Below are 13384 nucleotides of genomic sequence, written 5' to 3'. Positions count from 1 at the left end.
CCAAACTACATTTACACCACAATGCTGTACAGCCTAAACTCCTGGGAGTTTGAAAGCCCGAAAATTTTGATTTTCAGAAAGAGTTAAAAGTCTACTGAAAACAGGATGTAGAGGTACTAAGGCAGGCTTGTGTAAATCACTGAAACAGAATTATGGAAATGACAAATAAGAAAACAGGAAGGTACTGAGAGCATAAAAAGAAAAGCTTTCTGATAGATGTATGCATTGATCCCTTTCAGCATATTACCCTAACACCTGTCTATAAAGCTATGGACAAATATAAATTTCTCCTGACAGACACCATTTCCATTGTCCAGGGGGACACATACCACTATACGCAGAAACGTTTTTCTGCCCCCGGCGTTCAATCTCTTGATTACTTTGAATACTCAAAAAACATCTCTTTTCAACATGCTTTAGGGGGTGGTGAACAGAGAGTCTGCAAACATTTTTCGGATGGATACGCAGTTGTTAAATCTACCTATGGCCAGCTTTACCACGTATTTTTAATGAACATGTTACCTACAAAAATGCAGATTCACGGTTCGCGTGTTGTGGGAGAAATGGTTGAGAAGGACGCGTTACTCAAAGATTTTCTTTCCAAAATGTGTTTCCCCGAACCTTTAGATCCCTGTAACTCTATATGGCCGTAGAACGCCATTAGGCTTCATCACAGGGTTGCGCCCGATGAATCAATGCCTACTATGGTTTTACAAGCTTTTATCCCTATGTTAAAATAACCAAGACATACCCCATAGGGCATTTGGAAAAACTTTTCAAAATTTTGGCTACAATAAAAAGTATTTTGGAATTGCAAAAGTAAGTTTATTCACCTAGAGATTTGTTTTTTCCTGTCTTACCCATTAAAATGTACCACAAGCTTGTATTTCTGCTTTGTTGTACCTACGCATCCAATTCCTAGTCAGAGTCTTGTCTGTCATCTTTATAAATGAGGAAGGTCACTGGAACCCTCCTTTGGGGGATTATCTGGGGTAGGTGACCATCGAGTTTATTTCAGCGGGCCCCAAGACATAGGGATACAAGTTAAAAGCCGGAAAAGTTAAAGGCATAACGCTCAATGTCGCAAACAATCAGTTAAAATAATTTTGACAGTTTGAAAGACCTTATGCTGGGTTATCCTCTCAATTCAGACTCTAAGCTGCAGAAAACACTAGGTCTAGAGCAACTCGGCATGGTGAGAAATAAAAACAGTGAGAAGTGTGATTTTCTCTTTTAGAAAAGGGTGGATTGATTACCCTCTTATTATGTGAGGCTAATCCGGTTCAAAGGACAGATCAATTTTTTTTCTTCTCTTATGGGAAGGCAATATTTTTATGTTAGCCTCTTCTAATCTCCTACTAAAATTATGCCTGACTTTGTCCAATCTGAATATAAATGTGGTAATTAAATAGATATTTTGGACAGATCAAGCCCTGATTCAGTCCTAATGAAAATAGGAAGTGGCTGGAGATGGTGTATGTGTCAGGGGGCATAGTACCTGTCACTAAACTGGAAGTGGGTGGATTGGACGCTTCACTATTACTGACATGCTACAAAAGAAGATGTTTAGAGAACACATAAAACACTACAGGAGAGGATAAGACCATGCAAGTATGTAAAAAGAGATGGCAAAAGGCTATTGACATAAAACAGATGACTAGACATTTTAGACATGTTATGGAGGATAGTCAGAGTCAATTATGAGTTAAATACTGAAAGAAAAACTACTTGATCATTACTTTGCTCTGTGAGACTAAATACTTTACTTTACAGTAACTTTACATTATCAGTATTAATGTAAGGAGACTATTTATCTATCTATCTATCTATCTATCTATCTATCTATCTATCTATCTATCATCTATCTATCTATCATCTATCTATCTTTTATAAATATACAGTACAAGCTATGAATTACTACATTTCTTAAATTTGTAGTCTGGTATGATATTCCTGCGTTTCTCTAATGATGACATTCCCTAACACATCCTAATTTATTTTGATGGAGACACCCATTCCCTATATTCTTGCAAATATCTATTTGCAAAGTAATCAACCTCTTTAAACCCCATTTAAAGGGCAATTTTAGTACCCAAAGTGGACACTGTTGTGAAATAGGTTGTATTATAATAACTGTATGTGGTTTAATTGCAATGATAGTAATCAATATATGTATGCCTTTTTCTATCACAAAATGCAAAAAATGTAATATTGTACATTTTTGGCCTAAAGATTATATAAACCTCCTAAATATTGTTTATTTTCAGAAAGCAGAGAACTTGTGGAATAAAAAGAGGGTAGGTTACATAGCATAATGTTTGTGAAACAGTTTTTAGGACCTTTAATTTCAGTAAATAAATGGTGTTGCTCACCGGCACAACAAAATTTGGTCACATTGGCACACCTATTTTAGTCTTTCACAGAGCGTCAGTCTGATGTCAGTGCGGCCCTTTATGAAAAACAGTGCACAGTTTGACAGGGAACCGTTTTCTGCTACTGTACTAGTCAATACAGGGACAGAGCTTGGAGTAGGGGACATACAGTACTTTTCTGCTCCTGCCGGTCAGGGCTTAGGCTTAAAAACTGATAAGGATAGATAGAAGTTAAAAAAAAAATTAAAAGGAGCAGATGGTGCTTGGCATTTTTTGCTATTGCTAGTCAGGGACAGTAGAATTTGGAGCAGCTAACAGGGACAGATAGGTATTTTAGACATAAAATAAGCAGAAAGTGCATGTAATTTTGTACTTCTGCTAGTCAGTGACAGAGGCTAAACTTATTAGAGACAGATAGGATTTGAAATCACAGTAATAACACCGAGGAAAGCATTTTTGTTGAGTTAGATCTTACACTTGTTTTTTACTAATTTTTGGGTGGTGAATCCAGAAATGACCCCAAATTTTTGCTATCATATCCAGTTTTTACAATACAGGGTACCTTCAATTTTTGGCAAAAAACATACACATTTTACATACATTGAAAAAAAAATGAAATAATACCTTTTTTACAGTAAAACATTTGAAAATAATCGGGTAAGTGGTTAAGGTAAAGATTTATGCTTTTCCTGAAGTGTTCAGTGTTAGGACAATCCCGACGGATGCTCCAACAATAGTCGGCCATCAAATGTACATCACATCTACCCTCATACCGTCCTTCCATGACCTTCAAATCTTGGTGGAATCGTTCACCTTGCTCATCATTGACTGCACCAAGGTTTTCTGGGAAGTTAGAAAGATGGCTATGCAGAAAATGCACCTTGATGCTCATATTACAACGAAGAATTTTGTAGCTCTCCAAGAGTTTCTGGACAATTTATTTGCTCTTGTATTTCCAATAAAGTCCTTGACAATGGCTTTGAATGATAAACAAGAATTCTTTTTGACTTCTGACATTGTCCTGATGAAATGTTCATCTTTGATGAGCTGCCGAATCTGTGGACCATCCAACACACCGGCCTTAATTTTTTCAAATGACAGGCTAGGAAATGCCAAAATGAGGTACTTGAAACACTCTCCTTCGGTTGGCAAAGCTTTAACGAATTGCTTTATCAGACCCAGTTTCATGTGCAGAGGCAACAAGTGGCTCATGTAGAATGTTTGGATCACCTGGTTTTAGGGCAGATCTTGGAAGCCAATTACTTTCCACCCAATGCCTCTCACAAGCTCTGCTGTCCCACATGCACAGATAACAGGGATGCTTGGTGTATCCGCGTTGCTGACCAACAACACCCTCGACACACTGTTTGCACACCTTATGAGGGGCCAAGACTTTTCTTGATCAACAAATTTAACTTTGAATTATACCAAATAGGCTTGCTCTACAAGTGTGCTGATGTTCGCCCTTTGACTGGCAATGGTGAAACTGCCACAGATATAATTAAATAAATCAGGGTTGTTTAGGCACACAAGAAAAAGCAGAGCCAGACATGATCTGAAAGAAACGAAATACATGTGTAAGTAGAAAAATATATTTTGCCTATTTACTACATAGAGCAGCGCACAACCTCTGACCACACTGTCTTGCGTGTAAATGAATAACCCACAAATCCACGCTCCAGTAATCACATTGATATAAGCAGTAGAGAAAAAACCTGACGTGATAGAAGAAAACAAACTGCACATTCACAATCAGCATACCTATTTAGTGTAAATAAGCTTAAAAATTAAAGTCACTAAAAAATGTGTTCAAATTTGTCCCCTAGTGTAATTTCTGGTCACAATAAACAAAATGTTACCATATAGGGACTTTCAAGGCAGCAAAAAAATATACTAAACAAACCAATTATATTCAAACTATAAAAACATTGTTGTTTTTCACCCAGGTTCACTGACAAAAGTGTATCTTCTCTAGCCTTGGAGAGCTTTAATACATCAGGTCCTATGTGTAGAAGGAAGGAGGGCACCAGCACCACTACTAAGCACGCTACCAGTAGCAGCAGACAAAAAGATTTCCTATTATGAATGTTTTCACAAGGTAACAAGATGATAACAGATTCTTTCCAGCCAATCTTTGCCCTTTGCGTTCTGCTTCATTCTTTATCTCATGTCGGAGGCAGTGTTCAGTGTGGAAGATGAAATTGCCTTTCTAAAATGAACTAAACTGTCTTCCACCATTGTAAAATGATTGATATTTATTCGTTAGGATTTTTATTTATGTTTTGGCTTCTAAATGCCAAGGAATAATTGCACCACCACTATGACCACCAACAGCACAAATTTGGAGGTGAATTGATCAGAAATTTGGATTCAGACTGCCCCATACTTCCTATAATCGGCTAAGGAAAAGTTATTGTAAACATTTTTAAAAAAAATCCAAATTCTGTCTTTGATTTTTCAACATTACTACCAGAATAATTCCAACTTGGAATCGTGAATTCTGAGCTCTCCTAATAAGGAGTATGCAGATCTGCTGACCATCGATATGTATAATACTGCTGACCAGCAATTAGAGTTAGTTCAGTAGAAGGACATCAGAGCGGGAAAGTTTAGGAGCAAAGACATGAAGAGGTAAACTTCCAGCAAACCTAGGATGTTGGCTACAGGGGATTGGATAATGGTATTAAAATAAACTGAAACTGCTCTAGTGTAAAACAATAGTAGTTAACAGATTGGTTGTTAAGAACTAAACTGTTGTTTCACCCAGAGAACTCATATTTATTTACAACTCTTTCATTCACATCGTTTCAGTTGCTCAAATCAACAATCTTAGTATTATTATGTTGATGAGTATTTTATTAAAAAAAGAATTTAGGTTTACTTTTTTTATTTTTAGGATTTTTATCAAGCATATAACATTATATGAATGAGCAGGATTTAGATTTCTGACCTTTCAACAGTGAAACCTTCACAACTCAAAGTGATTAAGTCAACAGAAGAATTTTAAAGGTCACATGTGGTTTATTACTATACATTGGCTATTGTAGTTCATAAATTAATGTCAAAAGCACAAACTTTGCACAAATCAATAAAAATTATTGATATTATACTAAGCACAACTGGTTGTAAAGGCAAAAAAATCAATCATTACACAGCTTGATGCAGTTTCCATCGTATAATGTATTTCTATAGAAACAGATTTAAAAGATATGTATCTTATGTGGAATATATATGCAATTTTTCATAAACAATATAATAAAAAGAAATAGAGTTTGGAAAGTAATTTTTTTATTATCATTGATAAACATTATTTATATAGCACCAACATATTATGCAGCGCTGTGCATTGAATATGGAGTGACACAGGAGGAGAGGACTCTGCCCAAAAGAGCTTACAATCTTAAGAGGTGAGAGAAGCAGCACACACTAAGAAGGGGGATAAGGAATGGTGGGTGAGTAGTAAGGGTTGGAAGAGACAGAAGAAGATGGTTAGGCAAGATTGAAAAGTTAAAGACAAAGAAACCAAAGTTGTTTTGTACAGGACTACCAATTGGCATTTGTATAGTTAAAAATACTTTATTAATCACAATATAGTAGAAACATATTTATAAAATCATTTCAGATCAAAATTGTACAATGCAATACACAATCCCAATGCAATACACAATGGTATGAATACCTTCAGAGGCTTATAATAATTATAAATAAGATGAACCATATTCTGATTCAAAATTGACGTCACATAAAAATAGGATCCCCTAAAGATAAAATTAATTCACATTCTCTATGCAGATCACAGATGCAAGTCTGCTTCCTGAGGAGTAGTGGAGGTAGGTAATATAATGTATCATACAAAAAATTCACTGCCCAGTTGTACAAGAGTACAAAAAACAGAGGAGCTCCTAGGCCCGGGAGAGAATCCACATGAAGGAGAAACTTCAACCCCAATGGCCTTGTTAGGCGCTTCAATATGAAATAGTTTTCAAGAATGGATCACTTGTAACTGGTACCAAGGTTTATTGCATATCTGTGGTTCAACATGCCAATGTGTGAAAAGAACACCCTTTCTCACTGATCAGACTGAAGCTTTCTAATATATTACCTATTTCCACTACTCCTGAGGAAGGAGACTTGCATCCACGAAACACGTAGACAATATGAGCAGCATGAAACTGGGTACAGAGAAATTAGAACCACTCCAAGGACTGACCCTTGGAAAACACCAACAGGGAGGAGGAGTAGGAGAGGAGGAATTACTATTGACAGAAACTTGAAAGAAGCCATCAGACAGGTAGAAAGGAAACCAAGAGTGTCATTGATACCAATTGAGTTTATGATTTGAAATAGAAGAGGGTGGTCAACAGTGTCAAAAGCAGAGGAAAGATCTAGGAGGAGGAGGGAAAAGTTGCCTTGTGACTTGGCTCTAATTAGGTCATTGGCCACTTTAATAAGGGCTGTTTTAGTGGAATGGGCAACTCGAAATCCAAAATGTAGAGGGTCAAGGACAGAGTTGGTGTTCAGGTAATCGGTGAGTCTTTTAAAGACAAAGAAAAGGCACTCAAGAAGTTTGGAAGCATATTTAAGAAGGGACATAGGACGGTAGCTAGAAAGTAGGGAGGGGTCTAGTGAGGGTTTCTTTAGAATAGGGAGAATATTGGCATGTTTGAGGAGAAGATACCAGTAGAAAGGGAGAGGTGAATAGTTCGAATAGGCGGGGGCCAGGGTGGAGGAATGGGCACAGAGTACATCAGAAGGAATTGGGTCAAGTGGACATGTAGTAGATGGAGATAATGGCCCTGATTTATAAAAGCTTTCCAAGGAATCATCTGAATGCAGATGGATGGAAAGGAATGCATCTGAAGGAAAATAAATTTGTCACTGTAAGGTCTGTGAAAATGTAGAATTGGCTCCTTCAAGAAATAGTTTCAGCAAGTTCTAATGGTTGCTTTAAGAAAAAGCTTGATGCTCTTCTAGAAGCACAGAATTTAACTGGATATTAAAGTAAAGTAGTATAGTAAAAACAACAGAGACTGTTGATCCAGGGAACATCCGATTGCCTCACGGAATCAGGAAGGATTTTTTTTCCCGTTGGAGCAAATTGAACCAGGGTTTGTTTTTTGCCTTCCAGTGGATCATCAGATTTTTTCTGGGATATGTCTTTTTTCAACCTAACTATATAACTGTCAAAATATAGTAATACAGTCTTATTGAAAAGGCATATCAGATATCATATACAGGTAGTCCTCGGGTTACATAGGAGACAGGGACTGTAGGTTTGTTCTTAAGTTAAATTTGTATGTAAGTCGCAACATGTACATTATTTTAATAATTGCAATTAGGACAGATGTTTGTCTCAACATATTATTATGCAGCTTGGTGTCCGTTACTGTACAAAAAAACAAAAATCTTTATGGAGCCTAGACCTTCATTAACTTCTGGAGGAAGCTGTGCTTTGATATGCAAAAATAAACAACTGCAGAGTTTGTCCTGGTCATTAAAGAGTTACAAGAGGTTGCAGAAGAGAAGTCATGGGTACCACCCCCCTCCCCCCCATCAAGCCTCCGTCCTGCACACAAACGAGTTGGGAAGCCCCGTTCGTATCTGTGGGCTGACACTCTAATTTTTGGTTACCAAGAAAGCTATTTGTGCTTTGTAGGGTCCAGGATGCTATTGAACAGCAGTGTTAGGTCCATTTTAAGATTATTTACCTTCTTACAAATATAAACTCATTATTGACCCTTGGTGATTCTGTAACACTGTGAGCAAGTTTTAGGGACCCCAGAGAAATATAAATGCAAGGATTTACATCCCATGTTGCCTTCCAAGCCTCTGAGCTGCACGTAGTGTCACCTTTTCACCTTTGTGCAGATTTTTTTTTTTATTTATTTTATACAACACAATGTTCCCAAGATGTCAGTTTCATGCATTTGGCAGCTGTAGTGATCCTCATACGACTATATAAAACCACCCAAATTTCTTCACCAATTACTTTAACAGTGTCCAATTTGGTTAGGCCTGAACGTGTTCAGCCTAACAATTTACCATTGTTCATAAGTTATTGGGACCATAATATACAGATAGATAAATTGTAAACAGAAATTTTCTTTCCTTAATATGGTGATATGTAATTTCTGTATACTCCCCTTTCAACTGGAAAAATTTCAGTGATGTAGCAAGTAACAATTTGTAACATTATAAATATCAGAGAAAGAAATTAGGCATTTAAGACATATAACAATTTCAGCACCATATCTACCCAACATATTTAATATTAATAATATTGTAAAATTTTGGAGAATGCATTCAGTATTGCTAATGATTTTGGAGTATTTTTATTGAAAAGATAATTCTGACAAACAGTTGTGCAACTGTTATGGGACATACAAAATAAAAAAGTCAATATTTTATTCTGTAGGTCATGAAGGAGGTTGCACACCCATACATGATGCTCCTTTCTATGTCTCCTGTTTTTTTTCCTTCTGATGGGGAGGGGTCCCCATCCAATTGTTTTTTGTGGTCGAAGAGGCACTAACTAACTCCTGTTTGTCACTCTTGAACACTTTTGAGGTTGTAATGTTTAGAAAAACTGCACAAATGGTTTGTTTTTCTTGGGTTTGCAAAATCACACATCAACTGGCCTATTCAACAGCTCAGACACTGCCACACATTTTTGGGCAGCAGATGCAAAATGCCAAGGGGTGAACCATTCTATTACATAATGATAGGCATTGTGGCCTATTCTGGTGCTTTGACTCTCTAAAGCAGTGGTAGGCAAACTCTGGTCGTTAGGCCAGATACGGCCTAGCCAGTAGTCTGTTCCGGCCCAATGTCCCCTGGTTGATCGACCTAATGCTGAAGGAGTCAGCAACTCAGGGCTCCGGATCCGCATGCGGCTCTTGAGCCTCCTTGTTATGCCTCCCTTTCCTATTTACCACAGCTAGTGTTAACATTTCCACCACTCAGGTAAGGGGACATTCTCTCCCCGTCGTATGCATTGCGAAGAAGAAGGATTTCCCTTCAGGGGTGTTCCTGGTGGGGGTTCAATCAGAGCGGGACTCGAGAGAGAGTCCGGCCTAGTGTGCCTTCTTGACCTCCTGAAATGTCTTAGTAGCCAAAAACGTTTGCTGACCCTTGCTCTTAAAGTACCACACATTTTTTGGAATGCCCTTCTTCAAGCCTTTTTTAACATTAGATGTGTACCTCATGGATTTTATGTTTAGCATTCTTAAGCCTATTATCCATGGGAATTATTTTGATGTGTGTTTGCATTCAGTCAAATTAACTATTCCTGTTTCTTTTCTGTGCTGTGCTTGGCAGTATAACATGGCCACTCAAAGACAGAAAAAGCAAACATGACCTAACTTTATATTTTGTGGCCATAGCACTGCTTTGTCTGGCAAAACCTGCAAGAACATTTATTTCTCTATATGTAGAACTTCTGCCTCTCACATAAGGCTTTGATGAAAGTTTGATTTAAAAAGTGGCATTACCCCAAATGACAGGTCGCTATGTCAATAAAGGGCTTATATATGTGCAGATTTGGTACATTCTGTTTAACTATACAGGTATGTGGTGACTTGCTTTAAACAAAGGGCAGCTTTGCCTGCGTAAGCATATCCCCAAATGGTAAAATAAAAACAACAAAAACTGCGAGGGGGAAGACCAGTGGCTAAAAAACAACTACAGTTGTCACTGACACAGAGAAAAAAGAACTGTGAACATGGGGTCCACCACACTGCAGTCTACAATAAAGCACAGTATAGCAGCTGACTCTCCCCACACACAATATTAAGTATTCTTAAACTACTCCAACACATACTGAAAAAAGAGCTGCTGGGAACCCACCCTGGCACTTAACAAAGCTCTCTGTTAAGACCAGGCAGTGCATTATGATTGCAAAGGATTTGGCATAGCAAAATTCACATAAATTCAGCTTGACTCACTAACCTCAAATGCTCAGGTTTTGTTTCAAACCTCTTTTTTGCCCAAATGTCATCCCTACTTGTAACTTTGAAACCTTGGATTTTAGTGGGCTGAAGTGGAGGCAGGAGTGAAATGAATTACCTATGAAATAATTTGTACAACAATCAGAAGCCCAGGAACTGGTCATCACTTATAGCAGTAATTCCTGTTCTAGATGCTTCTGGGACCTTCAGAACCCACAGAGTCCTGGTACTGTTTTAAACATCTGTGGAACATATAACCATTGTTCCTGTTCCATTTGAAATGGCACCTGGTATTCAAGTAAGAAATAATTTAAAATTAGCGTTAAGGCTAAAAAAAAAATTAAAGAAAAACAAATAAACCATCTAACCAGGTCTATCAAACCAGGTTCTTACAAGGAGTAGAGCATTGCATTCTGGGATTGGGACTGATTGCTAATATACATTTTCTGTTTAATCTCATGAAAACATATGTATTTAATAAAGTACTTAGTACAAAAAATACCATAATAAAGATAAAATTATTCTTGTTCAGCAATGCAAAAAAATGTAGCTACATGAAATCTCTGTAGGAGCAGATGAAATAGGCTCAGGCTCAGTGCTTACAGACGCATAGTTCAGTCTATTTAACTATTTGTATATTATCAATTACTAGTGGAAATTGGCTGCGATAGACCTTACTCTGCACACAATACAGTTTTTGCCCAATGTAAATCAGCCCCTTTGTTGTAAATTCCCTTTTCCACGCGAGTGAGCCTGATTTTTTAACCCCCCTAGCGGTAATCCAGACTTTTACTTGCAAAAAGCGGTAATCCCGAGTCACACTCAGGGTCGCTTTTACCTAAAAAAAACCCAACTTACCTTGTTCTGTCGCTGGTCCCCACAGGTCCTGGGGACATGTTCTCCTCCTCCAATCTCCAGCCGCGAAGTGCAGAGAGGAGATCTACGGGGTTTCCTAGGGATGTTGGTGCATGCGTCGAGTGCGGGCAAGAGGATCAACGGGAAATTCAAATAACTTTGTATTGGATTCAATACAAAATAGCTGTATTGAGTCCAGTAAAATAAAATATTCATATAATATATATATATATATTTATTTTATATATATATTATACATGCTACTATACAGTTACATTACATGTTTCAATATTTTTTTTATTTTTTTTAAACATATTTTGTTATTTAAAGTTTTTTAATAAATTTAATAAATATCAGTGAGTTATGCCTAAGAATTACAGCCTAAAAATACATTTCCATGCAAAAAATTGTAATGCTTTTTGCATGGAAATTTTGATGGAATTAGACTACGGAGGTTAAAGCTCTCCAAGACTGGAGAGGATACACTTTTATCCGTGAACCTGGGTGATCTCAAAAATCTGGAATGGATCTGGTCCAGGATTGAAAACAATAATAGAAACAAATAGCAAATGACTTTAAGGAATCCATTCCATGGTTGCTGGATCACCCAGGTTCATGAAAGTGTATCCACTCTAGCCTTAATTTCCTTAGTTCCTTAATAAATCAGGCCCAGTGTATCACAACAACAAAAAAAGGCAGCCGGCTATCTAAAGTGTTGGTCAGCTTTCCAGCTGTTCAGTCACCTATAACTACAGCTCTGGATCTTAAAATACCAGTGTTAGGATATTTGACAGTTGGTGGCAGTTAGCAGTACTGTACTGCTTGCTCCCATTTGTTGTCCATGAGGCTGCCATGGGTGCTACTTGTAGCATTTTATCCTGAAGCAGTGGCTCACTGCCATTAGGAAGCTTTTGCTAGCGGTTAATGAGAACTGGCATGTTGTAGCAGCAGGAAATAAACTTGCTTGAATCAAGGCATTGAAAGCATTGAGAAAAAAAATAAAAAATAATAAAAAAATAAGTTTTGTTAGAACTTTTAGTGAGGAAATCCTTTTTTTTTTCTAAAATATTAATATGGAAAAAACAGCTTCACTTTTCAGTTTAGATTAATAAGTAGATGTTTCTACAAAGCCTATTTTTTATTGTATTCCTAATCAAGAGCAGATGTTAATTTTAAGATTATTCCCATGTGAAAGAAATCTATCTTGATACATTAAATCATGCCTGTAGGTCCAAAACACAGAAACTTTATAAATAAATATATATTACATTTTTAAAAAAAAGTTTCCCGATCAACACTTGTAAATGTGATTAGAATGCCACCACAAATATAAATTGTTTTTCATCAACATTAAATTTTTATTACTACTAATGTTTCATTGCGAACAGTCATTTGATTGATGTAACTTCTATATTACTTAAATAAATTGAAGTAAAACTACTAAATACAGCATCCCAGCGATCAAAGTGATGAGCATGTTTTAAACCTCTTCTGATTATTTTTCCCCCTGTATTTGTCATCATCATCAAATAAATCAGTTATGACCATGGTAGCTTCCTAAGAATTGATTAAAAAGAATTAAATGTTAATATAATTACCTCATAATATTCTTGTATAAAGTGCAAAAAAAACATGAAGGATAATTTCTTCAGTCAGTTTTGAAGTAATTCTAATTCTGCTTTGCATATTTGAATTAAATTGATGGTATCAATGTGACTATATTAATACATCCATCTTAGAAGGGTTAAACAGAGAATCATGAAGTATGCTTTCTAAAGAATTTGAGAAGAATCCTAACTAAGAAAATTGTATAACTGTTCACTTTAGTTATCCAATTACAAAAAAAAATCTACACATAATTGTGTATTTAAAGGAACTTGAAAAAAGAAATATGGTTTAATTAGATAAAATGTTTTGTTTGGATAGGAGTCTTAACTTTTTTAGGAAGCTTTATGGTTTGGCAGCAGTATTGTTGTAAAATGACTTAAAGTATATGTAAACCTAAACTATATTTTTTAGTAAGTTTGGCATCTTTTCTGGACAAATTTAACAAATATTTTTATGAATCTATAGTACTCAGCTTGGAGAACCATCTAGCAGTGGCAACATTCTGTTTTAGGGTAGCAATATGTCATGGTCCCTTCCGTGACTGAAGTTTGAGGATCTGTCAGACAAGCTGCATGTGAGGTTATCTGACAGTCTCTTTGTTTT

Source organism: Pyxicephalus adspersus, chromosome 7 (genome assembly GCF_032062135.1).
Source record: "Pyxicephalus adspersus chromosome 7, UCB_Pads_2.0, whole genome shotgun sequence".
Taxonomy (NCBI): Eukaryota; Metazoa; Chordata; class Amphibia; order Anura; family Pyxicephalidae; genus Pyxicephalus; species Pyxicephalus adspersus.
This window is presented reverse-complemented; position numbering follows the sequence as displayed.